Here is a 13839-nt window from a genome sequence, read left to right as displayed (position 1 = left end):
TGGAGTCCAACCTCTCAAAAAAGTGAAGAAAGGGAAGATATAGACCTCAAAACAAACTCCTCCCAACCTCAGGGGTCGAATCCATGAGAAGAGGAGAAATTCCACCAAAATCTAAATTGATAGCTAGAGTGTAGGGTGGTCAAAGTGACTCATCCCTAATTACATTGCAATTGATTCATCTAACTTGATGAAGACTATTAACCTAATTTATTTACCCCTAGGTAATAGTAAAAGACCATAAATACATCTATCATATCAATTACATTAGTAAAATGTTGATTTCCCATAGGTAAAAATCAAATTTGGAGAAGAACAGTGAAAAACAAGGCCAGCTGTCAAGTGCCCAGTGCTTGTAGCAAGCGCGTAGCACCATCTTCAGACCCACTTTTTCCTGCCTTCCCTGTGTCCAAATTGAGCCCAGGATATCTCATTAGAAATCTTATCCAGTATAGTTTCGAAATATGTCTTTCTTTTCCAAAATGGGCTTGATTTGACTCTCCATAACTTCATTCTCCCAAGACTAGTCAAGTGTGCATCGCCTAGGTGAAAAAGAGGGCAAAAACATGATTTTTTGCTAGTTTTTTGCCCTTTTCACCTACCAGTTTAGCAAACCAGGGCTGGAAACATGGTTTTCCTAGATGTATTGGTCCTTCTGCATCCTTAGGTCGCTTCCATTTCTCCAAAACGTGTCCCAAAAAAGTGGGTGTTGCGCGTTTGACCATGCAACTGATATTTAAATTGCCTGAAAAACACATAAAACATATCTTTGCCAAAATATGCTAAGAGACTTCAAAATTGGTCAAGGATCTAATGTTTGGTGTAGCTAGGCTTGGAGTGAAGCCTCTGCAAGCATGTCAAGCTTCTCCTTCTCCTTTTGGTGAGTTAGGGCTTCAATTTTTTCCTTTGCAACTTTGAGTTTTGCCCTGGCAATCCTTTCTCTATTGGCACAATGTTTTGCCATCTTCTTCTGAATTTCACTTTTCTGGTTAGCTTTGTCTCAGAGTTTCTCTAGATGTTGATTGACCTTATCAATCCAATTCTCTCGGTTTTCATGGACCAAGATGGAAAATTGCTCATTCCATGTGAGCTCATTAGCAAGCTCAACCTCCTTTTGTTTCTCTAGTTTTAGAGCTCTTTTCAGCCTTCTAGTTCTAGGTATTTTCTTAGGTTCTTGCTCTTCTTCAGGTTCACCATACTTGTCATAGGCCTCATCTAGAAATGCCTTGGTTTTAATTGTTGCCCTCTTTGCCTTGATGAGCTTAATATCCATGACATCATGTTTGGCTTGAAGCTACTTATTCTCCTGCTCATAATATGAGATGTTGTATTTTGCTCTCTCTAGGTTGATCTGGAGCTCCCTAATTAGTGCATATTTTTATTTGATGACAATGCTTGTGCTATCACTATCATCATGCTCACCTAGGCCAACCAAGTCAAAATCTTGCTCTGTCTCATGGAGGTCCTCCTCCTCATGCTAAATATCTGTCTTTGTCATCTTTTCCTTGCCCTTATGTACCTACTTTGCTAATGAAGAAGGCAAGGCCCCTCCCACAATTTGTGGGGCAAGCACCTACCTATGGCCTCTCCGATAAATGTGTGTTAAAGTGCCCAACTCAGCCCCTCTAGGCTTGATGACCTCAACCTGTCCAATCTGCTCCTGCTCTCTGATTTCATCTCTGTTAGGTGAATGCATATGCTCATGAAATGTTGATGATGGAGGTGACGGTGAGGGTGACTGATCAAATGAGGATGAAATATCTATGGGCTGAGATGGAGGAATGGAGGTGGAAGGGTGAGATGATGAAGGGATACTTTGAACATTCTGAGTAGATGAATCAGTAAATATGGGATTGGCTATGAAGGTACTCCATGCAATGTTGAGCTCTTTGAGATGATAAAGAACTATGATTTTAATGAGGGAATGATGAAAGAGACTCTTCATTTTATGGTCATACTCCCTTTTATGGACAATATTGGCCATCTTATCAATGCTCTGAAACAGATAGTAGGGTACATTGAGCATTTTTACCCTAGTAAAATGCATTAAAAGCCGGATGTGATAGGAATAAAGCCTAGAAATATATCTTCACTTGAAAAGTATTTCATGATAATTTTCATCATGGGAGCATATCTGCCTAGTAGGTGAGAAAAAGAAAAATATCCCTTTATTTCATTTCTGTGCCTTGGTTTTATGAAAGGCTAATAATAATGTCTCTCCAACTCACCTTGTTTAAACCATTTCTCACAAACATTTGGGATTACGGTGGCAACAAATATAATGGCATTAGATAAAGTAAAAGTGACACTTGCTAAAGTGACTTGGTTGTCTTGGAGTTTAGATATGAAGAGCCTAGTCAACATAGGATGGTGTTGGACTGCCTGAACTTGCTCACAGAAATCATAACAACCTAGATATTTGAAGGATGTCACAGCCATAGGAGATGCCAAGTTTTCCCTTAGATCTATTGGCTCAAATCTGAGTATCTTTCCTCTTTTGTGTGTTTTCTTGACCTATGTTTCTTCTCCCTCTATTTCTTCTTCCTTGCTGTATGGTTTATATTCCTCTTTTGCCATAGTGTTTTAATATCAAACCCTAGGGAATAAGGTTGTTGGAATGTGGTTTTTCTTTGGGAATAGGGAATGGGGAAGGGAAATGTGAAGGAGATGGGTGAAGGGATGTATGTAGTGGAGGAGGATATGGGGTATTAATATGATAGATTTTTGGGATGGGGAAATTGTTTGCAATGTAGGGGGTTTGGGAGCCTAGGTAATTGTAGCACCTAGGACTTAGGGTTTAGATACAAAGGTTTAGAGAGTATTTGGGATAAAAGGGTTTAGGGAAAGGGAATGAAGGTGTAGGGGGTGTATGAAAGTGCAGGGGAGTTAAAATTTAGGAATTGAGAGTGCAAGGGTTGTTTTTTGGGATATACTAGGGTTTAGATGTGAAAATAACACCAAGTCTTCAACAAACTTCCAAAACACCATGAGAAAGATTTTAGGAGGAAGAAACATGTAGTCTTTAGCGTTTACTTACTTGTGGGAGGTTGAATGCAACTTTAGCAGAGCTGAGGAGGCGATTTTAGTTCTCCTGGACAAACGCGCAGCGCGTGTGGCAAGTGTGTAGTGCCTTTGGCAAGCGCGCAGTGCTTGAAGGGAACGCACAACGCCCGTGGCAAGTGAGCAACGCCGGGAAAGTGCGCAGTGCCTAAAAAGAACGCGCAGCGCCATAAGAGAACGTGCAACACCTGCCCTGTTTTGTTGATTTTCACCCAAAATTGTGATAAAAGGTCTCTTGGGGTTTGCTCAAGAAATGACAAGAGGAAATGGAGTCGAGTTAGATGCTAGGAAGGCCTTTGTACTCAAATGAATTTGATATTTTAGCTTTAAAACCCACTTTCTAATGTTTCGTTTCTTTTTTTTGAAATGCTTGCTAATTTCCCTTTACTCTCTGATTTTCTTTTTGCAGGTTGATGATGCATGGAGTTTTGGCATTCTTCACATTTGAGTTGGCTTGGACGAAGTTGGCACATAGTTCTTTGAGTTGAAAACTTTAGGAATAGTAACTTATTACATATAATGGACATAAAATTACATAAATGAGAAAAAATATTACATTTGTTTCTTGAAATAAAATTACACTCTGAAATAGAACTGATACTTGGAATAAAAATTAAAATTTGGGCAAACATATTCACATGTTTACTAATCCTTTTCAAATGACAAAAGGATATTAATTTTTCTCACTGTGATACTTTTTTTGTTGGCTTTATGTAGTGAAATGGAGTATTATTGGACCTTGAAAGAATGAAACCTAGTGACCTAACGGGACCTTGAATGAGAAGACTCCACGTGGACTTGACTGACGCAAAACATGATGAAATGATGCTTTATGGTCAATGTATGCTCTGTAAGACACATGAAGGTGGGCCAACAAATATTGATTTTTGAGAGAGAGTAAGACTTTTGACATAGGGCTACCATCAGTGAGTAAATTTAAAAATGAGGACCTAGGTGGAATGACAAAAATTTCAGAATGGGACCCTAATATGATATAAAAGATGGGTTTTGATCATTTATGGCAGTATGAAAATACTAACTCTAACATCAACCTTATTTGGGGATGGCAGATCTGAAAGAGGTGTCAAGAACACCGTAGACCAAGTGCCTAACCATGTGGGCCAATACGGTCAAAAACTAACAACCAAACTGAACAGTGAAAAGAACGCACAGTGTCATAAGAGAACGCGCAACACCTACCCTGTTTTGCTGATTTTCATCCAGAATTGTGAAAAAAGGTCTCTTGGGGTTTGCTCAAGAAATGACAAGAGGCAATGGAGTTGAGTTAGATGCCAGGAAGACCTTTGTACTCAAATGAGTTTGATATTTTAGCTTTAAAACCCACTTTCTAATGTTTCATTTCTTTTTTTTGAAATGCTTGCTAATTTCCCTTTACTCTCTGATTTTCTTTTTGCAGGTTGATGATGCATGGAGTTTTGGAATTCTTCTTTTGAGTTGGCTTGGATGAAGTTGGCACATAGTTCTTTGAGTTGACAGCTTTAGGAATAGTAGCTTATTACATATAATGAACATAAAATTACATAAATTCGAAAAAATATTACATCTCTTTTTGAAATAAAATTACACTTTGAAATAGAGCTGATACTTAGAATAAAAATTAGAATTTGGGCAAACATAGTCACATTTTTACCAATCCTTTTCAAATGACAAAAGTATATTATTTTTCTCACTCTCATACTTTTTTGCTGGATTTATGCAGTGAAATGGATTATTATTGGACCTTGAAAGAATGAAACCTAGTGACCTAATGCGGCCTTGAATGAGTAGACTCCATGTGGACTTGACTGACACAAAACATGATGAAATGAGCCTTTATGGTCGATGTATGCTTAGTAAGACACATGAAGGTGGGCCAAAAAATATTGAGTTTTGAGAGACAGTAGGGCTTTTGACATAGGGCTACCATCAGTGAGTAAATTTTAAAATGAGGACCTAGGTGGAATGACAAAAAATTGAGAATGGGACCCTAATATGATATAAAAGATGGGTTTTGACCTCTGATGGTAGTATGAAAATACTAACTCTAACATTGGCCTTATTTGGGGATGGCAGCTCTGAAAGAGGTGTCAAGAACACCGTAGACCAAGTGCCTAACCATGTGGGCCAATATGGTCAAAAACTAACAACCAAACTGAACACTGAAAACGTCAATCCAAACCATCAGATCATCAGAGCCTTAGGGTCTTCTCCTCGGGCTTCAAACCTTGATGAATTCTTTCGTCACTTGTTGAAAACTGAACTTGAAATAAAGTTGTTACTAAAACAAAATCCACACCGTATTCTATTCCAACTGCTGAAAATGATTTCTAAATTAGGTAAAGGAAAAATGCCAATGAAGCCAATTAAGCAACTGGATACCTGATTGTCCTCTATTTACACTATCTGCAAAAAAATTGAAGATTGGCAACTCAACATACAACTGAAGTTGAAAACTATGATTCAAAACAAGATTACCATCATGATCTGATGACCGCAACAAATTCGTAAAAGGATCTTGATGATCAGCTGAAAGATCAAAACAACTGTCAAGTTGAGTTGTTTCCTCTTCATGAGCCAGATGCAACACATTGGAATGTCCCTCCACTTTTTTCCCTTCTTCCACCATTGCTGATTGGGTGAAATGATCCTTCCAGCAATCAAGTAGATGGTTACTTACTGAAATTCTGCTCTCACTTACTTCGAGCAGGTAGAATGATGTATATGTAGGAAACTCACAACGAAAATTGAAACCAAGATGTATGTTGATAAACAAAGCAACGTTCATTTTCTCCAATGCTTGCAAAAGACTATCCAAAGAATCTTGAAAATTGCAACTTCATATTTGGAACCAAATCAGTTTGTATGGTAGTGATGTATTTTCTCTCGTAAACAAATTGTCACTTAGGCAATTTTTACAGAAGAAATGATAACACATTATTAGGATACAAAAAGCAACACCTTTTTTAGTAAATTGATAAATCTCAAACAAAAGGGTTCAATGATGGAGCACATTGCGGACTTCCAAAAATTGAATATAAGGGTAAAATTTATTCCAGAGGAGCATAATATTGATGTGTTCATAGGGACTTTAAAGGATACCATGCAACATGAGGTTCGCCTTTCGGAACCTGATTCATTGGAGAAGGCATTTAGGTTGGCAAGAAAAATGGAAAGTAAAATTATGGCAACAAGGAAGCCTACCACTCACAACTATAAAGATGGAAGTGTTGTTTCCCCTAGCCTTCCACAACCTACAAGGTTGACACCACAACAATTGGAAGAAAAAAAAGCAAAAGGGATTTGTTACAATTGTGATAGAAAATACACTAAAGGTCATAAGTGTGATGAGAAGAAATTATTTTACATAGATTGTGAAGAGGAGGAAGAAAAGGAACAAGAAACGTCAAAAGAAGAGGATATACACTAGGAACAAACCCTTGAATCTAACCATATCTTGTAATGCATTGGCCGGAATTACCACTCCTGAAACTACCAAGATAGAGGGACATATCAAGAAGAAAAAGGTAATAGTGTTGATTGATTCGGGCAATACCCATAATTTTATTCATTGTAAGATAGCCAAGGAATTTAATTGCTTCCTATATCCAACACCAGAGTGTCAAGTGATGATTGCAAGTGGAGGAAGCATAAATTGCTTTGGAAAGTGCCATAATATCAAGCTATCCATGGGAGAATATGTATTGAATAGACCAATTCTTTCCATTCCAATGGGTGGTGCTGATGTTGTACTATGAGTCCAGTGGCTACAATCTTTGGGTACGATAACTTTTAATTTTCAAGAACTTTTTTTGAATTTTTTTTCGGAAGGAAAGGAAGTCAAATTAAGGGGTATCGCAGCGAAACTGAGAAAGATAATAAGCTCTAACAGAATGATAAAGCTTCTAAAGAAATAAAAATGAGGCATAATTGCACAATTATGTTCGCTAGAGGTTCCTACATCAAAATCATCTATTTCTCCAGATCCCAATATTTCTCCAGATCCCCAAGAACTCTTAGACAATCATTCAAAGGTATTTGAGACTCCCAAAAGCCTCCCACTAATTCGTGATCATGATCATGCTATTCATTTGATTCCAAGAAGTGTTCCTCTAAACATTAGGCCTTACAGATATCCCTATGCCCAAAATAGTGAAATTGAATGTATGGTTGTAGAAATGCTAGAGGCTGGTATAATTCAACCTAGTCAAAGTTATTTCTTTGCTCCAGTAGTATTGGTGCACAAGAAGGATGGATCATGGCACATGTGTCTGGATTATAAGGAGCTCAACAAGTTCACTATTAAAGATAAATTTCCCATTCTTGTCATTGATGAACTATTGGATGAATTGCATGGATCAATTTACTTCACCAGGTTGGATCTTCATTCAGGATATCATCAAATCAGAATGAAGACTGAAGACATTTTGAAAACTACATTTAGAACTCATGAGGGTCATTATGAATTTTTGGTCATGCCTTTTGGCCTTACCAATGCACCTTCTATATTTCAAGGTTTGATGAATTCCATTTTCAAACCCTTCCTTAGAAAAATTGTGTTAGTATTTTTTGATGATATACTAATCTACAAGTCTCGAAAGAATCATGTTCAACATTTTGACAGGGTGCTCAAACTATTGGAGGAGAAACAATTATATGCAAAAAGCTCCAAATGTTTCTTTGGAGTACAAGAGGTGGAATATCTGGGTCATATTTTATCTCATGAAGGTGTTAAGGAATGGAAAATCCCCACATCCATAAAGCATATGCAAGGATTTCTTGGGTTGACAGGGTATTATCGCAAGTTTGTTAAGAATTATGGGAGAATAGTAGCACCCCTAACAACATTATTGAAGAAAGATGCATTTTCATGGATTGTAGAAGCAACGAACGCCTTTGAACATCTTTAAGAGGCAGTGTGCCAAGCACCGGTCTTAGCTATGTCGGACTTCACAAAACCTTTATTGTGGAATGTGATGCCTCAAGAAATGGAATTGGTGTTGTTTTAATGCAAGGAGGAAGACCCATTGCTTTCGAAAGTATTCCAATTAAAGGAAAGTATTTACACAAAGCTATTTATGAGAAGGAAATGTTGGCAATACTACATACACTTAAGAAATGGCGACCCTACCTAATGGGAAGACACTTCAAGGTAAAAACAGTTCATGATAGTCTTAAATACTTTTAGAACAAAGATTATCTTCAGAAGAGCAGCAAAAATGGGTCACAAAGATGTGGGTTATGATTTTGAAATCATCTACAAAAAGGGAAGCAAAATGTTGTGGCAGATGCACTCTCAAGAAAGGACGAGGATGTGAAAGCATTGCTTTGCGCCATTTCTATTATCCAACTAGATTGGATAAACGAAGCAAGGGATGAATGGAAGAATGACGAAGAAGTGTGGACACTCATTAAAAATTTACAACAAGATCCCATTACATCTGATATATTTAGCTGGAAAAATGATTCGTTATGGTACAAAGATTGCTTATACCTATCTAGGAATTCCCAACTCAAGTAAAAGATTCTTATGGAATTGCACACCTCTCCCTTAGGAGGGCACTCAGGATTTTTGTAAACTTACCATAGGGTTAAGCAGGAAATTTTCTGGGAGGGCCTTCAATCTAATATTCAAAATTTTGTGGCGGAATGTTTGGTTTGCCAACAAAATAAAGTTGAAACAATTAAGATCCCAGGTCTCTTACAACCTTTATCCATTCCAAGTCAACGTTGAGAGGAGGTTTCAACGGATTTTATCATAGGTTTACGCAAGTCTGAAGGAAAGAGTTTCATCATAGTGGTAGTTGAAAGACTTACCAAGTATGCACACTTTTATGCATTATGTCATCCATTTAAATCCAGTACAATTTCTACTACATTTATGGAAACAATTCAAAAGCTACATGGAAACTGAAAGATTATTGTAAGTGATAGAGATCCCATTTTCACTGGAAATTTTTGGACAAAATTATTTTCTTGTCTTGGTACTCAGTTAACTCATAACTCATCTTATCATCCTCAATCTGATGGGAAAACTAATATAGTAAGCAAATGTTTGGAAGGATATCTTCGTTGCTTTGTATATGATAAACAAACACAATGGGTCAAATGGTTGCCTCTAGTTGAATGGTGGTATAACACTTCCATATTGCAACAAAAATGACCCCATTTATGGCACTTTATGGATATCATCCACCGTTTATCACATCATATTTAAGAGAAAATTCTAAGGTTCAAGCTGTGGAAGATCACATCGAGCATCAACAACAAGTTCTCCAACTCTTAAAGGATAACCTCTCTTTGGCAGATAATATAATGAAACAACAAGAAGATCAACATCGCAGCGAAAGAAGTTTTGATATAGGTGACTGGGTATTTCTACGGCTATAACCATATAAACAAATGTCCCTCAAGCAAGCTAAGAAGGATAATAAATTATCACCAAAGTATTATGGTCCGTACAAGGTGTTGCAAAAGATTGGTAGTATGGCATACAAATTGGAGCTTCCTATAGCTTCCCGAGTGCACCTAGTTTTCCATGTTTCATGCTTAAAGAAGGTTAAAGGTGACAAGCTCCTAGTTCAAACAATATTGCTAGAACTTGACGAGGAAGGAAAAATCATATTGGAACCTGAAGCATTCACAGAAATAAGAACTCGACAACTACGAAATTAATCAATTTCGGAGTATCTCATCAAGTGGAAGAATTTACCCGCTGAAGATTCCACATGGGAGGATGAGAATTTTATACAGAAGCATTCAGAACTACTCAAGCGTTGAGGACAACACTTTTTTGAAGGAGAGGGGCAGGTTAGGTCCCTATAATACTAGTGATTCCCCCTTTACTATTGATATTGTAGCTCTTATTGTTATTTTTATGCCCCTATTGTCCCCATTTTGTTATTATTGTGCCCCATAAAAGCCTGCTATTGTTATTGTTGTGCCATTATATTATTATTGTTATGTCGACTTTGATTATATTGCTACCCCTTAAACTCCTATATATAGAAAGGAGGTTTTGTCATTTGTATCATCGAAGAATTGTTCATTTGTGTAATGTAAAGGAGGTTGCCTCGTCGAAGAGGCTGATTTTGAAGTCGTTGATCTATCTTTTCTATCTTTTTGTGAGCTTGTTTCTTAACACATACTTCCCATGGAGCTTTATAATACAGCTCGTTGCACTATTTACAATGACATCCTGCTGCTAAAAACATTACAAGCATACCGCTTACTAGAGCTTTGTAACATAGCTCATTACATTATTTACAATAACAACCACATATATTCATGCACATTTGCTTCAAACAACAAATAATCATATTGTCTATAGAGCTTTATAAATACAGATCAATACAATATTTACAATAATATACTCATACACATATGCACATTTGCTCAATCAACAAATAAAAGGATACGGTGCCTGCATCCTTAGCAAGGGAATCCAAAGGCTCACACCTCCACCCTCAACGTAATACCATGATTCACCTCCTTCCTAGGAAGTCCAAAATTGTTAAGATTTGGTATGTTCTATGCTAGAGCAATTTATTTAAATTTTTATAGTTAGCAATCACATCAGCATTACGATAAACTGCAGATAGAACATAAATATAAAACGCAGAAGACAAGCCAAGACAAGAGGACACAAGATATGGCGCGAGCCAGGGACAAACCCCACAATGTGTGGGGAAACCCTTTGGTCAAATCTTCTTTTATCTTCAAAGTTCAGCAGAGAAGGAGAGAGAGAGAGAGAGCATTTACAACAGAAGTCAATACTTTGACTTATCTAGATCTAGCATAGATCATTTCGTATCATGATGAGATCAGTTGAAGACATTCTGCTTCAACTGATTCTCAAGGTGACTCCTTCACCTATCATCGTGCTACATCTCGTCCATTTGCTACACCACTGCATGCTACACTAATCATGATTATCATCATGTTACTCATGTCCATGATCTTATCCATCATCATGCTTCATGTTGCCCATGCTGCCCATGATCTCATCATGCTTCATGCTGCCCATGCATCATCATGCTCCATGCTACCCATGCATCAAATCAAGCTTCATGTTGCCCATGCATCATATCAAGCTTCATGCTGCCCATGCATCATATCAACACTGCTCAGCGAATATATACCCATGATTGCCCAGCGTGACTGCCCAACGTATATACAGTCATGAAGTCCACCTGTGTATATATATTCATGAAGTCCCCTGCGTGTATATATATCCATGAATCCACCTGTGTATATATATTCATGAAGTCACCTGCATGTATATATTCATGAATCCACCTGTGTATGTATATTCATGAAGTCACCTGCGTGTATATATATCATGAATCCACCTACGTATATATATTCCTGAAGTCCACCTGCGTATATATATTCATGAAGTCACCTGCGTATATATATTCATGAAGTCACCTGCGTATATATATTCATGAAGTCCACCTGCGTATATATATTCATGAAGTTGCTGCGTATGATTCCACATACGTGTTGGGGACAACGTATGAGTATTCTGGCTGCGTGTTGGGACAACGTATGAGAGCTCATAACTTTTCCACTGCGTGTTAGGTTTTCTGCTTTCTAGCTTGCGGTTCCCCTAACCTTGACAGCGGTTTCATTAACCTTACTGCGGCTCCATTCACCTCAAGACTGTGACTGCAGCTACCATGCGTTGACGGTGGCTACACCTCAAGACAGCAGGATTATGACTGCGGCTTGATAGTGTCCTTTTATTACTACAGCCACCATTTATGTTACAGCATGTAAGTGCCTCAAGAACAATGTTTGCCATGACTTGCGTATATATGTCTCCATGATCTGCATTGGTAGGTTTTCATGATCTGCATTGGTAGGTTTTCATGACAGCGTTGGTAGGGCATCATCTTTGGGCCAGCGTGTGTTTCTCTTGGTGTCTCACTCCTTCTCCAAAAACCCAAGACGTGGAGAGGAGGAGATCACTCAAGAATTGTGTCCAAATGAGATCGAATCCTCTTTTATTTATACTAATGCGTAGATGATGAATAGACACGATGGTTGGGCTTCTAGAGCCTACATAAGAGCTGGTCGGCTTGATAATAATTACATAAACAAAATAAATTCATATCTCCATAAATACTTATCGGAATCGGATGATCTTTGGATCAATCCTATACCTCTCGACGAGAGGGATCCAATAAAAATATTAGCTGCCATAAATAAGCCGACCCACATGGAGTTTGGACCTAGTTGCCAATTTAACACTCCCTCTCAACTAGGGAGAACTCCATCCATTGATCCATAAGTCTGACTATACTATCTCTGCCATCAGTGCCCTGCACTGTTCTGCCCAACTCTGCTCAGCTCTGCTGGCTCTGCTCTACTCTGCTCAGCTTTACTCAGCTCTGCTGACTCTGCTCAGCTCTGCTCTGCTGGCTTTGCTAGCTCTGCTCTGCTTAGCTTTGCTCAGTGCTGCTGGCTTTGCTAGCTCTGCTCTGCTCAACTCTGCTCAGCGTTGCTGGCTCTGCTAGCTCTGCTCTGCTGAACTATGAAGAAGAAGAATTGATCGAGAATGTCTCATACCATTCTCCACTGACCCAAAGTCAGACTCAGAGTGCGTACCACTGGTCCCAGACTAGTCTCAACCGACCCAAAGTCAGCGTCATAGTAGGTACCACTCCTACTACTAGTCCCAGACCAGTATCGCAGTCTCAGAGAGTGTACCACTGGTCCCAGACCAGTCTCAGCGGACCCGAAGTCAGCGTCATAGAATGTACCACTCTCACTGGTCCTAGACCAGTACTGCACTGACACGAAGTCAGTCTCGGAGTATGTACCACTGGTCCCAAACCAGTCTCAGCCGACCCGAAGTCAGCGTCATAGTATGTACAACTCCTACCACCGGTCCCAGACCAGTATCGCAGGCTCAAAGAGTGTACTACTGGTCCCAGACCAGTCTCAACCGACCCGAAGTCAGCATCATAGTATGTACGACTCTCACTGGTCCCAGACCAGTCCTGCACTGACACGAAGTCAGTCTCGGAGTATGTACCACTGCTCCCAGACCAGTCTCAGACGACCCGAAGTCAGCGTCATAGTATGGACAACTCCTACCACCGATCTCAGACCAATATCGCAGGCTCAGAGAGTGTACTACAGGTCCCAGACCAGTCTCAACCGACCCGAAGTCAGCGTTATAGTATGTACGACTCTCATTGGTCCCAGACCAGTCCTGCACTGACACGAAGTCAGTCTCGGAGTATGTACCACTGGTCCCAGACCAGTCTCAGCCAACCCGAAGTCAACGTCATAGTATGTACAACTCCTACCACTAGTCCCAGACCAGTATCATTGATCCCAGATCAATGGAGGACATCCTAGCGTAGGGAGTACGGTAAATACAATGATGCGTCCATCGGTACTACTATGGTCCCTAACTTCATTTCCCTGCTCATTGGTCAGATGAGTGGTACTTCCCATGAGTCCCAGATTGCATGGGTAGGATGCCTCGGCAGGAGAACTTAATCAATCCTGTCCTCACAGGAGAACACATCAATCCTGCTATAATCGCCATGGAGAACACACCAATCCAGGCTGCCATGGAGAACACATCAATCCAGGCCTCACAGGAGAACACATCAATCCTGCTACAATCGCCATGGAGAACACATCAATCCAGGCCTCACAGGAGAACTAATCATCCTGCTACACAAGAGAGCGAATCATCCCGTCCCACAATAGAGCGACTCATCTTGTTCAAATGTGCACCACCAGGGGAGGGTGAGTCACCCTGTG

The sequence above is a fragment of the Pinus tabuliformis genome, chromosome 6 (assembly GCF_031772625.1).
Source record: "Pinus tabuliformis cultivar Carrire ecotype Pingquan chromosome 6, CPIR1, whole genome shotgun sequence".
Taxonomy (NCBI): domain Eukaryota; kingdom Viridiplantae; phylum Streptophyta; class Pinopsida; order Pinales; family Pinaceae; genus Pinus; species Pinus tabuliformis.
The sequence above is the reverse complement of the archived record's forward strand: the minus strand, read 5'-3'. Positions refer to the sequence as shown.